Source organism: Delphinus delphis, chromosome 10 (genome assembly GCF_949987515.2).
Source record: "Delphinus delphis chromosome 10, mDelDel1.2, whole genome shotgun sequence".
Classification (NCBI taxonomy): Eukaryota; Metazoa; Chordata; class Mammalia; order Artiodactyla; family Delphinidae; genus Delphinus; species Delphinus delphis.
In genome coordinates, this window is record NC_082692.2 from 75,744,723 (window position 1) to 75,763,269 (window position 18,547).

Sequence of the window (18,547 nt, forward strand, 5' to 3'; positions counted from 1 at the left end):
AGCTGCCTTCCAACTCACATTCTCAGAAAGGAAGCAACACAATGTGTCCACTCCATATTCCTTGGCTCAACTTGGTTCTTTAACAATATGGGTTAATTCCAGGCATGGTTTCAAACAGTTTTTGTTGATTTCCAACTATATTGTCTTCTCTAAATATTTTCTGGTTCAAGTGAATATGCTCAATTATGAAAATGAATTCTTGTAAATAGCCCAATCTGGGTAGGTAGTCAATTCACACCATGAAGTTCAATTTTTACAGTACAGGGGAAAATATTACTTTTCCTTTTCATTCTTCAGGCTACAAGGTCGAAGGCTAGAAGCCACATGCTATAAAATGTCTCCAGTTTTTCAAATATTTTGTGCCAATACCTTATGTTGATCTCTATACCTTCTTTGTCATTTACTTGTGTATGGTAATCCCTAAATATTGGGTCGTTAAGTACCAAGTCAATACTTAGGGCATACAGCTTAAGTCAAAGATGGCCTTCATCTTGTAGGAGAAAAAAATGTTGCACTTCAATAGAAAACTATGCATCATCTATAAGGTATGCATCATACCCTTCCCAGCTGTTGGATTCTAGCCTGTTCACAATCTTTGAGCTATTTTGCACCACTTTGTAAGTTGTAGGTAACTGATAGATATGTAAATTTTGTTGACAGTTAACGTTTTAATTTACTTCCACCCTACTGTGGAAAAACTAGTTTTGTACTGATTTGCACTTCATCTCAACATTGGTTTACTCTACATACATCTGTGCTATTATGACTTTTCTTTCAAGCCAGTTATAACATCTGCCCAGTTCCCTCATATCATATAAGTAAAATAAGATCTTCAGCACGTGCTGATTTTCATATCTATATGAGAATCATGAGTTTACCTTTCTCTGAAAACTATTTTTTAACAACCTAAAAGATTGGTATGAATTCAGATTTATTTCAAATTCTATTTTTAAAAACTTTAAATTCTGAGTGATATTCACCTTGAATGTGAATTTAGTTGTAATATTAAATTAGTTAAAACCATACAGAAAAGTGAAATGTGATGAGAAATAAGTTTTTTTTGTCCCTTTCTAATGCTTCTGAATTGATGCAAAATGAAAATTATGTAGAGGGGCAATAAACAGGCAATAAATAAAAATTTTTTTAAAGAAAAGTTATTCTGACACTTCTTAAAACATTAAGGGAGACTTTATTCAGGACTATTGCAGTAGGGAGAGAAATCAGGCTGAACTCCAAATACAGCAAAGACAGCTGGGGATTTATAGCCAAGGAGCAGAATCAGGGGGTCAGTGTGTGGAAGGAAAATCAGTAATAGGAAACATCGACAATAGAGAGATTCTTAAAAAAAAAAAAAAAAGAGTAGGGAGATTCTTGCTGAAGTGGCTTAAGAGGATTCATGCTTAAGACAGGCCAAGCGGGCTTTCCTGGTGGCGCAGTGGTTGAGAGTCTGCCTGCCGATGCAGGGGACACGGGTTCATGCCCCGGTCCGGGAAGATCCCACATGCTGCAAAGCAGCTGGGCCCCTGAGCCATGGCCACTGAGCTTGCGCGTCCAGAGCCTGTGCTCCGCAAAGGGAGAGGCCACAACAGTGAGAGGCCCGTGTACAGCAAAAAAACAAAAACAAAAAAGACAGGCCAAGGACCTAGATATCAAGGGTGGGAGATAAGAAGCATCAACAGATATCACTTAGCAGGATTCTTGCTAAAACTGGGCTAGGCAGGCCAAAGACAGGATGAGAGCCAAGATCGAGAAGGCAGCTCAGAGGAGCCTAGCTAAAGTCTGGTCAAGGAGAGAGTCTTTGTCACAAGCAAATTTATAAGAGGACAAACAATTAAACAACTCTTGCCCTCAGGGAATTTACAATCTAATGAAAGAGATAAATAAGTCACCCGACTTGCCCAAACTACCTTGGTTTTAATTTGAAATTACATTTTATTCCCAGAAAAATCCACATGTAAATAATCTCTTCAAAGAAAAATATTACATAAGTTAAAAACTGGTTCAATCTCTATAATCTTAGTTTAGAGACTAAAGTAATAATTTGACAGTATGCCAACTAAAGTGCATCATATACCTAAACCAAGGATTTGATAAAATATACTGACACAGAAACAAAGCATACACTATTTACCCTACTTTTCACATAGGCAAAAGATATCACTACTGGCCTGCCAAATTCACCACCCCAGCCTAAAGAACAGGGTGACTATAGCTATTTGTGAAATGCAAACAACACTGTTTCTATGAAATCAAACAACACTACTTACTTTATTTATACAAAATGGCAACAGAGTTCTACAAGTCTTGTTTCTCAAAGTGTGGTCTGGCCCCCTGCAACCTGGGAGCCTGTTAGGAATGCAGAATCTCCGGCCTCAACTGCTGATCAGAATCTGCACTGTAACAAGATCCCCAGATAATTTTTACGTACATTAAAGTTTGAGAAACACCAATCCAGAACTGTGGGATAACATAACTACCCCTAAAATTGCCACTGGTAGCACATTCCCTCAATTATGTCTTTTTATACAAGCGGTTTCTTTTGATACAAAGGGAAAGTGAGAAAAAGATTTTATTGTGACCCAGGTAGCCTGCATTTTTAGGCTGGGAGTGGAAAAGTTTCATGTTTATTATTTGGTCTTGTGAGTAAAATCCAAGTCATGAGGAAAAGGGAGAGGGTGCAAAAACAGGAAGATTATGGATCCACTGAATTTTACCAATGAAAGATTGAAAACAATCTAAATTACACATATGTATGTACTCAATACAGTAATGGTTAAGTAAATTATGACACAAGAGAACATAATGAAGGCATTAAAAAGAACAAGATCGTTCTTCACAATAATCTAAGATAGGCAATATGCTAAGGTAATCTTGACTTCAAAAATCCAAGGGAAAATAATGCAAGGGCAGCACAGCATATACAGTGACTTATCATTCATGTAAGGAAAAATACCTAAGTGTGCACATACATAGAACATTACTGGAAAAGCATAAGAAGAGCACAATGTTTGCTGAAGCATGAGGGACAGAGCTGAAGCATGAGGGACAGAAGTGGAGGGAGACGGACTTTCCATTGTGTACCTCCTAACACCTTTTGAATTATGTGACTATATTATCCAATTTAAAAAACTTTTTAATCTGAGCAACGAAGAATTCCTTAAAGAAGATACAGTCCAATTCCAAAGGGAACAGAGGAATCCCTTCTTAATTTTCCCGGACAAATGGTCATCTGACTGTGTCCAAACACTTTCGAGGACAGTTTCTGGGCTGAGAAATGTCCAGAATTCATTCTGACACTGAGCTGAAGTCCTAGAATGCTGCCCCACCGCCCCACCTCCCAACCCCGAACCCCCCCCACCCCCACCCTGTGCTGATGCTAGTGCTTTCTCTGCAACACAGAGTAAGCTTCTTCCTCTGCCAGCCTTTGCAACATTTGCAGAAGTTATTGTAGTTTTCCTTAGTCAGAGGTCACAAACAAAAGCTGGCAGGGCAGGCAGGCAATGTAAATGAGTAAGGCAGGCCTAGGCAAGACAAAACAGCCAGTGCACCCCTTCATGTGGACACAAGAAACACAATGGGAGTGAGCACCATGGCCAGGAGACTGAGAGAGGCAGCAACTATTCCTCTCCAAGGAAAATAATGCCATGGAGGAAAGAGGGCCTGATGTTGCCATATCTTCTTAGGATTTTAGAAACCAATAAATTTATTTTAAATACCTCAACTTTTAAATATTGACAACTGAACTAATTTTTTAGAACACTGCAGACAAAACAAAATATACGTGCAGCTCGTGGCCTGTAGGCCACCAGTTTACAATGCATCCTGTCATCTCTCCTCCAGCTACCACGAGAACTTCTCTTTTTGTTATATTCTGGTTGGATTTCCCAGAAAGAAAAACAAACAAAAAAAATAGTCTCTTTTCAAAAAACTCAATCAGTTGTATTTTGATTTGGTTTGACAATTTACTAATCCAGCTAGATAATTTGCTAGTAATTGTACTTGCCTAAGGACTAAAAACAACCACAGTTTGTGTATGTGCGTGTGTGTGTGTGTGTGTGTGTCTCTCTATGTGTGTGTTGTTGTTCTAAAGACCTTTGATATTTATCATTGTCTTTGGTGGCAGGAACTGAGAGGTATCTCCCATGGACATTATTTCACAGTTGAATATATGTGTACATAGCTCATTATACTGCTGGGATTTATTTGCAAAACATGATTTTCATTTTCCAACAGGCTTTCAGTGGAAGAAAGTTTCATAGAGAAAAATGCAAATTTCCTACCACTCTACCCTGTGAAAACCTAAAGAGACTATTAGGCTATAAAGAAGGAAATTGAGAGATAAATTTAACACTAAAAAGTGACTCTTTTAGCAGGAGGTTTGGGCACCCAGCCAGGTTAGGAAGAAGTAGCTTTATACACACATCATAACAGTAGCCTAATCTCCAACCTTCACTACTTCTCGCTTAAGACCAGTAACCAAGTCATCACAGCCAGTGTGTCCCTTCTAAATTGTCATCTGCTTATTGTCACCGTGCTCTCGACTCTAACTATAAAACTGTTTTATTTAAACAAACAGCAATGGAAAAAGGACCCCTGCAGTTGAGTCCTGACCTGCACCGCTTGAGAACCTATGTGGGGAACCCCACGACACTTGTGTAAAGTTGATGGAGGTGGGGGTCGGTCCCACTGCTAAAGGCTGGATGTAGATGAGTGGCTAAAAGAAACTGCAACTGCTAAAGAAGGTACCAACGTACATCTTCCCCCAACGATTCATGGACTCAGTATTGCATCTATTTATGCCTTCTACTCTGCTTTAAGTGACATAAAAACAGATTAGGAAACTCCAGATCTCGTTGTACATACGAAATATGCTTACATTGATTATGGCCTAACTCTAAAGGAAATACAACAACTAACCATTCTTACAGAGTCTCAAAAGCAAGAACCACCAGGATAAAACAATTACATTGCAATTCTGAGGAAGAAGACATTTAATTATAGATATAATTTATGTAAGTAAATATAACCATCTTAAATTTCTACACAAATAGGCATGTCATTAAATATAAAGCATCAGGAAAGATTTCAAAACCTGTACGATCCATGTACATTGGTGAATGTGATCTATACAGAGTTTGCTCTAGGGGGGAAAAAACCTCAAGATTCTACCTTTGTAGCCCAATGTTGGGCTATACTTCCAAATAAAAACACTTTATTTAGCATGCGTTTTCTGTAGAAAGTGGATTTTTCACATGATATAGCCATGCCACACTTTGTTTTCAGTTGTTAAGACACTGGTATATCTTTCAATCTTTTCCACTTATTAATTTCAGGAAGTTATTTGCACATATTTCTCAGGATATGTTGGTATTTTAAACATCTTATAAATGTTGTAGCTATATAAATTAAGTGGGCAATTAGAATGTCACCATGCAATTCTATGCACCTACTTACAAAGGGATGCTTGAGAGGGTCCCATTATCCAAAGTGGCCTATGTATCAGTCTTTCTCAAGCATTAGAGGTGTATGTCAGGCAGCTGGGTTCCAGTCCTGTATAATCCAGTCCTGTATAATCTTTCAAAAACTGTATAATCTTTCAAAAACGGCAAAAGCACATCTTCCTATGTTTGCATTTCCTCTTTTGTTAAATGAAGACTAGCAGACCTGGATCTTAACAGGCTGCTGTGAAACCCACAAGAAAGAATGAGAAACCAATAAAGCACATGACAAAGGTAAGATTACCTACTGTTATTGTGGGAGGAAGACAAAAAAAAAAAACAAAGCACTAAAGCATATAAAAAGCCTTGTAGTCTATTACACAAAGCACATTTTAAAAAAGCAAACAAAATAATTAAAACTAGTACAGGCAACTTAAACATATATTCTCTCTTGGAAAAAAGTGTTACATGGGTAAAGTATATTCCTAAGCCAGCACAAACTCTACTGAAACTTCTCTCTGTCCATCTCTGCCACTCATCATCCTCCAGCCAGATAGCGGCTTGACCCTTCCATCAAAGTCATCAAACAGCTCTAGGTAATCTTTCATTAAATAATGAACACATAATAGGTACTATCAACTCAGCTTGATCTTACAACATAGGTAACTGATTAATCTACATTCCCAAACTAATGTGTTTTTGACATCCCTTGGAAGTGCAAAGACAAAGCAGTAAGGTCTCTTTTCACCTTTGTATAAGTCAATTAGAGTTGACAAATACCAGTATCTCAGTGTGTTCAACAAAGTGACTGGCAGGCGATAAATGTTTACATAAGTGACAGATGTACAGAATGAAAAGGTTGACCTAAGTTTTAGATTTCCTTAAATCTTGGGGCATCCATGGCCAAGGACTCAAACTCCTACCTGAACAGCCAACTCCAGAGTTTGAGCCACTGAGGTCCGTGGAAATAAAAACAAGAAGTGTGGTTGCACTCGTCAAATAACAAATCAGCAACTCATGCCCTACTGATGGTAGGTCAGTGCTGCAATCATCTTACTCCAAAGATAACATAAAGATTTACACAGATGTCAAGACTAGACGTCGTTCTGCTGCCAGGGAGCTTACTCTGTGAGTCGTACAAAGAAATCAACACCTCAGTAAATACAGCTTTCTGGAAAATATCAATACCTCTTCTTTTCATTAAAACATTTTTTAATGGATCTTTCACTGCAACAACTTATTCTTAGAGGCCATGTATCCTGAAATTATTCTACTTTTTGAGAACCACCGTGAAAGCTTCATATTTTGTAAAACATTTTTGTCCAGTCCACTTAAGAATCTGTAATATCTAGACCTGAAACTTGATTTCACAGCTTATTCCAACTAGATGTCTTCTTTAGCTTTCAAGGTATCATCTAATGAGTTATATTCTCACTGACTGAGCAATATATTCAAATAGTCAAAGAAAGACTGACCATGCGCTGATGAAGCTTAATCTTCAGGGCTCCTACTGCACAGACCGCAGGAGTGCTGGAGGTCAGTGGTCTAGGTGGGAGGAGATACCAAGAAGCATTTCTATGTAAGCATTTCTAGTAAAGATAACATGACAGAAAGGGACCCAAATCATCTAACTGAATCACAGAAACAAACACCTTTGTATCTAATTTTGTATTCATAATTTGTTATTCTTTTTCTTAAAGATAACTCTACAAATTACATAAGTGTCTGACTCCACAAACCCTGAATCTGCCCTAATACAGAGGAAGGCATGTAAAACTACTTCTCTATCTTGTCCTGTCCATTGTTCAAGTATTCAATCTATAAAGAAAATCCTGTTCTTTAAAAATAAAAAATAAAGGCAAGGGGATAGAGAAAAGCTATTTTAAATGTACATCTTTAGATTGGTTCAAGATGGTGGAGTAGAAGGACATGCTCTCACTCCCTCTTTTGAAAACACAGGAATCACAGCAGTTAAAAGGAGAGGCCGCAATGAGATGGTAGGAGGGGTGCTATCACAATAAAATCAAATCCCATAACTGCTGGGTGGGTGACTCACAAACTGGAGAACACTTATACCACAGAAGTCCACCCACTGGAGTGAAGGTTCTGAGCCACATATCAGTCTTCCCAACCTGGGGTTCTGGCAACGGGAGGAGGAATTCCTAGAGAATCGGACTTTGAAGGCTAGTGGAATTTGATTGCAGGACTTCAGCAGGACTGGGGGAAACAGAGACTCCACTCTTGGAGGGCACACACAAAGCAGTGTGCGCATCGGGACCCAGGGGAAGGAGCAGTGACACCATAGGAGGCTGAACCAGACCTCCTGCAGAGGTGGAGGGCAGCTGTGGCTCACAAAGGGACAAGGACACAGGCAGCAGAAGTGCTGGGAAGTACTCCTTGGTGTGATCCCTCCCAGGGTCCACGATTAGCCCCAAGAAAGAGCCCAGGGACAGTTCCAGTATTGGGTCGCCTCAGGCCAAACAACCAACAGGGAGGGAACACAGCCCCACCCATCAGCAGACAAGAAGATTAAAGTTTTCTTGAGCTCTGCCCACCAGAGCAACAGCCAGCTCTACCCACCACCAGTCCCTCCCATCAGGAAACTTGCACAAGCCTCTTAGATAGCCTCATCCACCAGAGGGCAGACAGCAGAAGCAAGAAGAACTACAATCCTGCAGCCTGTGGAACAAAAACTACATTCACAGAAAGATAGACAAGATGAAAAGGCAGAGGACTATGTACTAGATGAAGGAACAAGATAAAACCCCAGAAAAACATCTAAATAAAATGGAGATAGGCAATCTTCCAGAAAAAGAATTCAGAATAATGAGAGTGAAGATGATCCAGGACCTCGAAAAAGAATGGAGGCAAAGATCGAGAAGATGCAAGAAATATTTAACAAATATCTAGAAGAATTAAAGAACAAACAAACAGATATGAACAATACAATAACTGAAATGAAAACTACACTAAAAGAAATCAATAGCAAAATAACTGAGGCAGAAGAATGGATAAGTGACCTGGAACACAGAATGGTGGAATTCACTGCTACAGAACAGAATAAAGAAAAAAGAATGAAAAGAAATGAAGACAGCCTAAGAGACCTCTGGGACAACATTAAATGCAGCAACATTTGCATTATAGGGATCCCAGAAGGAGAAGAGAGAGAGAAAGGACCAGGGAAAATATATGAAGAGATTATAGTCGAAAACTTCCCTAACATGGGAAAGGAAATAGCCACTCCAGTCCAGGAAGTGCAGAGAGTCCCATATAGGGTAAATCCAAGGAGAAACACGCCGAGACACATGGTAATCAATTTGGCAAATATTAAACACAAAGAAAAATTATTGAAAGCAGCAAGGGAAAAACGACAAATAACATACAAGGGAACACCCATAAGGTTAACTGATTTCTCAGCAGAAACTCTACAAGCCAGAAGGGAGTGGCATGATATACTTAAAGGGATGAAAGGGAAGAACCTACAACCAAGATTACTCTATCCAGCAAGGGTCTCATTCAAATTCGATGGAGAAATCAAAAGCTTTACAGACAAGCAAAAGCTGAGAGAATCCAGCATGACCAAACCAGCTCTACAACAAAAGCTAAAGGAACTTCTCTAAGTGGGAAACACGAGAAGAAAAGGACCTACAAAAACAAACCCAAACAATTAAGAAAATGATCATAGGAACATACATATCTATAATTACCTTAAACGTGAATGAATTAAATGCTCCAACCAAAAGACACAGGCTTGCTGAATGGATACAAAAACAAAACCCATATATATGCTGTCTACAAGAGACCCACTTCAGACCTAGGGACACATACAGACTGAAAGTGAGGGGATGGAAAAAGATACTCCATGCAAATGGAAATCAAAAGAAAGTTGGAGTAGCAATATTCATATCAGATAAAATAGACTTTAAAATAAAGAATGTTACAAGAGACAAAGAAGGACACTATATAATGATCAAGGGATCAATCCAAGAAGAATATATAACAATTATAAATATATATGCACCCAACATAGGAGCACCTCAATACATAAGGCAACTGCTAACAGCTATAAAAGAGGAAATCGACAGTAACACAATAATAGTGGGGGACTTTAACACCTCACTTACACCAATGGCCAGATCATCCAAACAGAAAATTAATAGGAAACACAAGCTTTAAATGACAAAATAGACCAGATACATTTAATTGATATTTATAGGACATTCCATCCAAAAACAGCAGATTACACTTTCTTCTCAAGTGTGCATGGAACATTCTCCAGGATAGATCACATCTTGGGTCACAAATCAAGCCTTAGTAAATTTAAGAAAACTGAAATCGTATCAAGCATCTTTTCTGACCACAACGAAATGAGCTTAGAAATGAATCAGGCAATAAAAGGTAAAAAACACAAACACATGGAGGCTAAACAATACGTTACTAAATAACCAAGAGATCACTGAAGAAATCAAAGAGGAAATCAAAAAATACCTAGAGACAAATGACAATGAAACCACGACGGCCCAAAACCTATGGGATGCAGCAAAAGCAGTTCTAAGAGGGAAGTTTATTGCTATACAAGCCTACCTCAAGAAACAAGAAAAATCTCAAACAATCTAACCTTACGCCTAAAGGAACTAGAGAAAGAAGAACAAACAAAACCCAAAGTTAGCAGAAGGAAAGAAATCATAAAGGTCAGAGCAGAAATAAATGAAACAGAAACAAAGAAAACAATAGCAAAGATCAATAAAACTAAAAGCTTGTTCTTTGAGAAGATAAACAAAATTGATAAAACTTTAGCCAGACTAATCAAGAAAAAGAGGGAGAGGACTCAAATCAACAAAATTAGAAATGAAAAAGGAGAAGTTACAACAGACACCACAGAAATACAAAGCATTCTAAGAGACTACTATAAATGACTCTATGCCAATAAAATGGACAACCTGGAAGAAATGAACAAATTCCTAGAAAGGTATAACCTACCAAGAATGAACCAGGAAGAAATAGAAAATATGAACAGACCAATCACAAGTAATGAAATTGAAACTGGGATTAACAATCTTCCAACAAACAAAAGTCCAGGACCAGATGGCTTCACAGGTGAATTCTATCAAACATTTAGAGAAGAGCTAACACCCATCCTTCTCAAACTCTTGCAAAAAATTGCAGAGGAAGGAACACTCCCACACTCACTCTATGAGGCCACCATCACCCTGATACCATAAACAGACAAAGATACTACAAAAAAATAAAATTACAGACCAATATCACTGATGAATATAGATGCAAAAATCCTCAACAAAGTACTAGCAAACAGAATCCAACAACACATTAAAAGGATCATACACCATGATCAAGTGGGATTTATCTTAGGGACACAAGGATTCTTCAATATATGCAAATCAATTAATGTGATACACCATATTAACAAACTGAAGAATAAAAACCATATGATCATCTCAATAGATGCAGAAAAGGCTTTTGACAAAATTCAACACCCATTTCTGATAAAAACTCTCCAGAAAGTAGGCACAGAGGAAACCTACCTCAACATAATAAAGGCCAAATATGACAAACCCACAGCAAACATCATTCTCAGTGGTGAAAAACTGAAAGCATTTCCTCTAAGATCAGGAACAAGACAAGGATGTACACTCTCACCACTATTATTCAACGTAGTTTTGGAAGTCCTACCCACAGGTATCAGAGTAGAAAAAGAAATAGAAAGGAATACAAATCGGAAAATAAGAAGTAGAATAGTCACTGTTTGCAGATGACATGATACTATACACTGGGAAGCCTAAAGATGCTACCAGAAAACTACTAGAGCTAATCAATGAATCTGGTAAAGTATCAGGATACAAAATTAATGCACAGAAATCTCTTGCATTCCTATACACTAATGATGAAAAATCTGAAAGAGAAATTAAGGAAACACTCCCATTTACCATTGCAACAAAAAGAATAAAATACCTAGGAATAAACCTACCTAAGGAGACAAAAGACCTGTATGCAGAAAACTATAAGAAATCAAAGATGATACCAACAGTTGGAGAGATATACCATGTTCTTGGATTGGAAGAATCAACATTGTGAAAATGACTATACTACCCAAAGCGATCTACAGATTCAATGTGATCCCTATCAAATTACCAATGGCTTTTTTACAGAACTAGAACAAAAATATCTTAAAGTTCGTATGGAGACACAATAGCCAAAGCAGTCTTGAGGGAAAAAAAACAGAGCTGGAGGAATCAGACTCCCTGACCTCAGACTATACTACAAAGCCACAGTAATCAAGACAATATGGTACTGGCACAAAAACAGAAATATTGATCAATGGAACAGGATAGAAAGCCCACTGAGAAACCCACACACCTATGGTCAACTAATCTATGACAAAGGAGGCAAGGATATAAAATGGAGAAAAGACAGCCTCTTCAATAAGTGGTGCTGGGAAAACTGGACAGCTACATGTAGAAGAATGAAATTAGAACACTCCCTAACACCATACACAAAAATAAACTCAAAATGGATTAGAGACCTAAATGTAAGACTGGGCAATATAAAACTCTTAGAGGAAAACATAAGAAGAACACTCTTTGACATAGGTCACAGCAAGATCTTTTTCGATCCACCTCCTAGAGTAATGGAAACAAAAATAAACAAATGGGACCTAATGAAACTTCAAAGCTTTTGCACAGCAAAGGAAAACATAAAGACGAAAAGACAACCCTCAGAGTGGGAGAAAATATTTGCAAATGTCTCATCGGACAAAGGATTAATCTCCAAAATATATAAACAGCTCATGCAGCTCAATATTAAAATAACAAACAACCCAATCCAAAAATGGGCAGAAGACCTAAATTGATATTTCTCCAAAGAAGACATACAGATGGCCAAGAAGCACATGAAAAGCTGCTCAACATCACTAATTATTAGAGAAATGCAAATCAAAACCACAATGAGGTATCACCTCACAACAGTTAGAATGGCCATCATCAGAAAATCTACAAACAACAAATGCTGGAGAGGGTGTGGAGAAAAGGGAACCCTCTTGCACTGTTGGTAGGAATGTAAATTGATACAGCCACTATGGAGAACAGTATGGAGGTTCCTTAAAGAACTGAAAATCGAATTACCATATGACCCAGCAATCCCACTACTGGGCATATACCTTGAGAAAACCATAATTCAAAAAGACACATGCACCCCAATGTTCACTGCAGCACTATTTACAATAGCCAGGTCATGGAAGCAACCTAAATGCCCATCGACAGATGAATGGATAAAGAAGATGTGGTACATATATACAATGGAATATTACTCAGCCATGACAAGGAACAAAATTGGGTCATTTGTAGTGATGTGGATGGATCTAGGGACTGTCATACAGAGTGAAGTAAGTCAGAAAGATAAAAACAAATATCGCATATTAACACATATATGTGGATCCTAGAGAAATGTACAGATGAACCGATTTGCTGGGCAGAAATTGAGACACAGATGTAGAGAACAAACGTATGGACACCAAGGGAGGAAAGCGGCAGGGGGTGGTGGTGGTGGAGTGATGAATTGAGAGATTGGGATTGACATGTATACACTGATGTGTATAAAATGGATGACTAATAAGAAAATAAATAAATAAATATACATTTAAATAAATAAATGTACATCTTAAGTCTGCTGATTTCATTATGTATTTTCCAATACCAAAATATAAAATAAAATGAAAACTGCAGAACTTTTGGCCCTTTGACATTTCTTCCCAACAACTGAAAACTTTGAGATGAATGGAACATCTGGGTTCTGAGAAGGTCTATGTACTATTACTGCTCCCCACAATATCAGGCTTAAGCGTATTTTTTATGTTTAGACTAGTGAACATAAAATGCAAACATTTTTCACATGACTGATACGTTTGCCTTTAAGAAAAACAGCCCTGGCCCAATATTATTAGGAAACAGATCAGCAGCCCCACTGGACTCTGAAGCAATGTAATTAGGTAGTCCAACACTACATTTTGTCAAAAAGCTCTGACAACCTAATAACCAGATTGTCATCAGACAGACACTGAAAAATGATACTGTGTTTGTTCTAACATTAAAATACTACACCTTTCTGGGGCTTTTTGTCCAGCAAAAAAAAATTTTTAATCTATGAGGGATGCATTCTATTGGTCTGGATGGTGTTTAAATGTGCCTGTTCTGCTTGAGGTATGGAGTAACGAGTTTTGTTTTCATTTAAAGTTTAAGAAAGAATTGTACAAAGGATCACCTACTTGATTTGAATCATTAAAATCTTATGTGTTACAAGGAAAAGTATAAAAGGGAATGTTTATAACAGTACTAACTGGTATTTATTAAGCATTTAGCTGTTGCCAGACACCATGTTCAGCTCTCTGTGTTACTGGACTCCTTCCAACAACCATCAATGCGAGGTGTTACTGTTATTCTCATTTGTAGAAGCTTATAGAGGCTAAGGAACCCACATCCCCCATGTTCTTAGCCACTTCAATGTACTGCTGAGAAGAGAGGGTTTAACTTGGTTTTGATGAGAGCAGGGTAGATGAGATGAGAGCAGGTGGTGGGGGTGAGAGATGTTCTTTTCAAGAAAATTATTATCTATTTGACCTCCCAAAAGAAGGTTATCCAGCATGCAGTCTGACATGTAAGCCAATCGATGGGTAATATGACAGTGGAAGAGAAAATGTTATAGATTCTTCACACAGATAAGCAATTAAATACAAAAAGATAGAAATATTAAGATATAGCCTTAGGGTTCAAAATACTATCGCTTCCATTTAATTAGTCAATTATGAGAAGTTAGCCACTAACCTGTACAAGAATAAACCTTAGGGAGTACATTTCTAAGATGACCTTTGGAACCTTAATATCCAAAAATCTTACAGCTTTATCTGTTAGGATATAAATGAGTTATTCCATGTAAATCACTGGCAAATTTGCACATGAAAACTGTGTGGCTGAGCTAGTCAGTAATAATTAAATGACACCAATTTTTTTCCAATATGCATGAAAATACCCCAGACAACTTAAATGCCCAGTCCACCAAACCAGCATTACAATGCTATGGCACTTTAAATTTTCCAAAGTACTTTCCATCCTATGGTTTCATTTGACACCCATGAGCCTATATTCTTTCTTAAGCATGAAAAAAAAAATTATTCCTAATTTACAAACATAATGTTAAGCAAAAGATGCCATACACAAAGAAATCCATACTATATGATTCCATTTCTATAAAATTCAAAGCCATGGAAAAACCAATTTGTGATGTCAGAGTCAAGATAGTGGTGGTTGGGTTGGGACCAGGGTAGTAAATGGAAGATGGCATGTGAGGGTCATGTTTTATGTCTTATTCTGAATGCTAGTTCCTTGAGTGTGATCATTTTGTGAAAATTCACAACGATATACACTTTGGATTTGCAGGTATACAAATCCTGTATGTTACACTTCTGTAAGAAGTTGACATGAAACAATCATTCTCTTCTTTCAGCAGCTTGCCAGCTAGACCAGAAGAACATACACACCAGGCAAAAGGGTGGGCAGTCTCAAAACACCTGGAAGTTTGACTGCAAACTATTGAGCTGCCGCCAGTGTCACTAGAACCTCTTAACATTCCTTTCCCTTGAAGCGTCAAACAATTCATACAGCAATCCACTGTATTAATTCCTATAATGGAAGTGCAAGGAGTCCCGTAGTCAATTACAACTATGCCCTACAAATTCCAGAAAATGTTTGCTAGGATTTAGGCCTCTGACAGCTCAGTATGCAATTTACAGCAATATAGTGAACTTTGATGGTAACAGCTCATTAACGATTGCATTTAAATGTAAACACTTGATACATTTTTAGAAACACCAGGCTGATTAGGTTCATTTTACTTTACTAGAAGTCAGAAGATAATATGTTAAACAGATTTTTCATTTTTTCTCTCTTAACCATCAATTCATTAAGTAGTAAGTTAAATCTAGCTTTGTTTTCTTTTTCCATAAATATGGAAGATGAAGACAGTGGGAGTCCTGCTTCTGTTTCTCTTATCCAAAACAGATACCAGTTTTCAGGGAACACAGTTTTAAACTCTGTTTTGCCTGTCTTCCAAGACTAAATACCAAGGTTATGCTTTTATAGCTGTCCAGTTAAAACTGATGCTATTCCAAGAAGTAACAGTTGATTTCATCACAAAAAGTATGAAGCAATCTATTAACTGATTAACTTGTCCTGTTTTTCCTTAAAGCTAGACCACAAGAACAATGGAACAGAGACCTTATCAATGATGATAACAGCTGTATGTTCAGCAGAGTTACAGAAAGAGCATTGGAACTGATTACTGAACGATTCACTTCACCAAGCTGATGCCAAGTGAGGGATAGTTAATAACAGTTACCATTTTAGGCCTGAGTTTCTTTGAATTATCAATGTAATATTTTACAAGTTATATGCATTTCAAGTAAGGTTATTCCCACAATTTTTTCAGTAGTTTGGATTATTTTCTCTTGCTCATACCAAATATAAGAAAAGTGAACAATATTAAGTTAAAGTGATATTCTTAGCTCTACAAAACATCTTTTGGTGACACAGAAGCCTAAATTATCTGAAAGTAGTTAATTGTTCTTTGCCAACAAAAAGGAGAATGTGGCCCCCAAACTAGACAAAACTCCAACCAAGTAATGACCAAGAATGGCAATAATAATAACTCTATTTCCCTTTTTTTTTTCTTTTCTGTCTCTTGCTCATCAACTACCAGGATTCTTTAACAAATAAATAAACAAATACATGCTGTGGAAATGCCAATGTTTGTCTCTACAAAAAAATGAAAAATTACTTTGTGTAGTAATAACCTCTCCCCTACATTAAGAAAAGATGTTAAAACAGACCTTCAGGAATGAGCAATCTTTCTAATACTTTCAGGAAGCACCCAACGAAATAAATATGTTGTGGGACTGGAAAATATCATCTAGAATCACAGGGCAGAAAGGAGTCCAAGATGTCACCTGACCCATCATGTGCACATTACCAGTAAGTTCCATTTAATTCCATAATCTTTTTCAGTTTTTTCTAATTGAACTATTGCTGATTTACAATGTTCTGTTAGTTTCAACAAATTGGTTCAGGTATATATATATATATATATATATATATATATATATATATATATATAGCTTTTTCAGATTATTTTCCATTATAGGTTATTACAAGATATTGACTATTGTTCTCTGTGCTATACAGTAGGTCCTTGTCGTTTATCTATTTTATATACATATATAGTAGTGTGTATCTGATAATCCCAAACTCGTAATTTATCCTTCTCCTTCCCTCTCCCCTTCAGTAACCATAAATTTGTTTCCTATGTCTGTGAGTCTATGTCTGTTTTGTAAATAAGTTCATTTGTATCATTTTTTTAGATTCCACATATAAGTGATATCGAATGATATCTGCCTTCTCTGTCTGAGGTGCTTCACTTAGTATGATAATCTCTAGGTCCATCCATGTTGCTGCAGATGGCATATTTCATTCTTTTTGATGGCTGAGTAATATTCCATTGTACTGGGCTGGCCGAAAAGTTCACTCCATACGATGTAATGGAAAAAGCCCGAACAAACTTTTTGGCCAACTACGTGTGTGTGTGTGTGTGTGTGTGTGTGTGTGTGTGTGTGTGTGTGTACAGAGACACACACACACATATATATATACACCATATCCTCTTTATCCATTTATTCGTCAGTGGACATTTAGGTTGTTTCCATGTCTTGGCTATTGTTAGTAGTCCTGCTTATGAACATTAGAGTGCATATATCTTTTTGAATTAGAGTTTTGGTCTTTTCTGGATATATACCCAGGAGTGGAATTGCTGGATCATATGAAAACCCTATTTTTAGTTTTCTAAGGAACCTCCACACTGCTCTCCATAGTGTCTGCACCAATTTATTTTCCCACCAACAGTGTAGGAGGGTTTGCTTTTCTCCATACCCTCTCCTGCATTTATTGTTCGTAGACTTTTTGATAATTCCACCATCTCAGGCTGCTCTTATTCCCGAGTTCCCTCTCTCAGCTCTGCCTAAAGACAGACCCACTCAAACACCAAAAAACCCTACCAACTAGTCCAATGCTAGCAAGACCATGAATCCTGCCACATCAGGTCCACTACAAATTACAGTCACTTGTTCTCTGTCCTGGCCTAACTGTTATTTCAGAGAAAATCTCTGTTTGGACCATTTTTCCTGTCCTTTGGAAAATCAGCTCAGGAATAGACTCAGGTGCTACTTTGGGTACATAAAATAAATATTCTGTTTATTCTATTATATTTCTGTTCTATAATTTTATGGTTAGATGGTTGCTACTATGCATTCTGCTGCTGTAGATACCATATCTATTTTACATACTCAAACCAGCATTAGTCCATACTCACGTGAGTATTTAATGAAGAAGAACCTTGTGGCTACAAGTGTCACCAAATTGAATGCTGCTGAGGAAGAATCACTTTCTCTGAAATGTAACCATTAACAAAAAGGGAAAAGCCTGGAGTGACATGAGTCATCTCTAACGCAGCTGAATTACAATCCTGTAGAGTGAAGTAGGTGACCGCCTATGAAGTAAGACTTCAGGAGCCTTACTTTTTTTTTCCTATGAGACGAAACTCAGTATTCCACAGTTGAAGTCTGAAATGCAAATACGCCTAAGTAAATTGTTCTAAAACTTCAGTAATTCACATACTCCTTTCATGATTCTTATATTATCTGTGAACAAATATTCTATCATTAATACAATATTTTTATTTTAATCAAGTCAATCTCGCCAAGCTCAATTAATTTTTTTGAAAGACAGTTTTATATCACCACTGCAAATATCCAGTATCACTTGTATACAGCCAATATCACTTGCCACAAATAGAAGGAAACCAAAAAAAATTAATGTGGCTAACCAAAAATGTGTTCAGTCACGTACTGTGTAAAATCATGTATCACAAGAAATACTGTAATAAATTGGTTTAAATTCACAATAAAGAGTGATATCAGTGTTCTCAACACCCCTCTATCTTGTCCTCTGTTTAAAGGAGAAGGGACCACCAAAAAGAGGTAGGAAGGGTACCGA

At 37.3% G+C, this 18,547-nt stretch overlaps 1 protein-coding gene across 20 annotated transcripts in view; it reads right to left on the reverse strand.

The window, feature by feature from the left end:
• The window catches only part of FHIT (fragile histidine triad diadenosine triphosphatase), a 1,444,513-nt gene that overhangs the window by 1,362,416 nt on the left and 63,550 nt on the right, over window positions 1–18,547 (reverse strand). Inside the window, exon 3 of one of the 20 annotated variants that reach the window (XM_060022807.1) lies at window positions 6,914–6,983. The exons of 17 other annotated variants lie outside the window; for them this stretch is intronic. The gene's annotated coding sequence lies outside the window, so the exon portion shown is untranslated. Of the gene's footprint in view, window positions 1–6,913; window positions 7,028–18,547 lie in introns of those variants that run through there. 2 more of the 20 variants (XM_060022798.1, XM_060022815.1) reach the window with 2 other exon arrangements.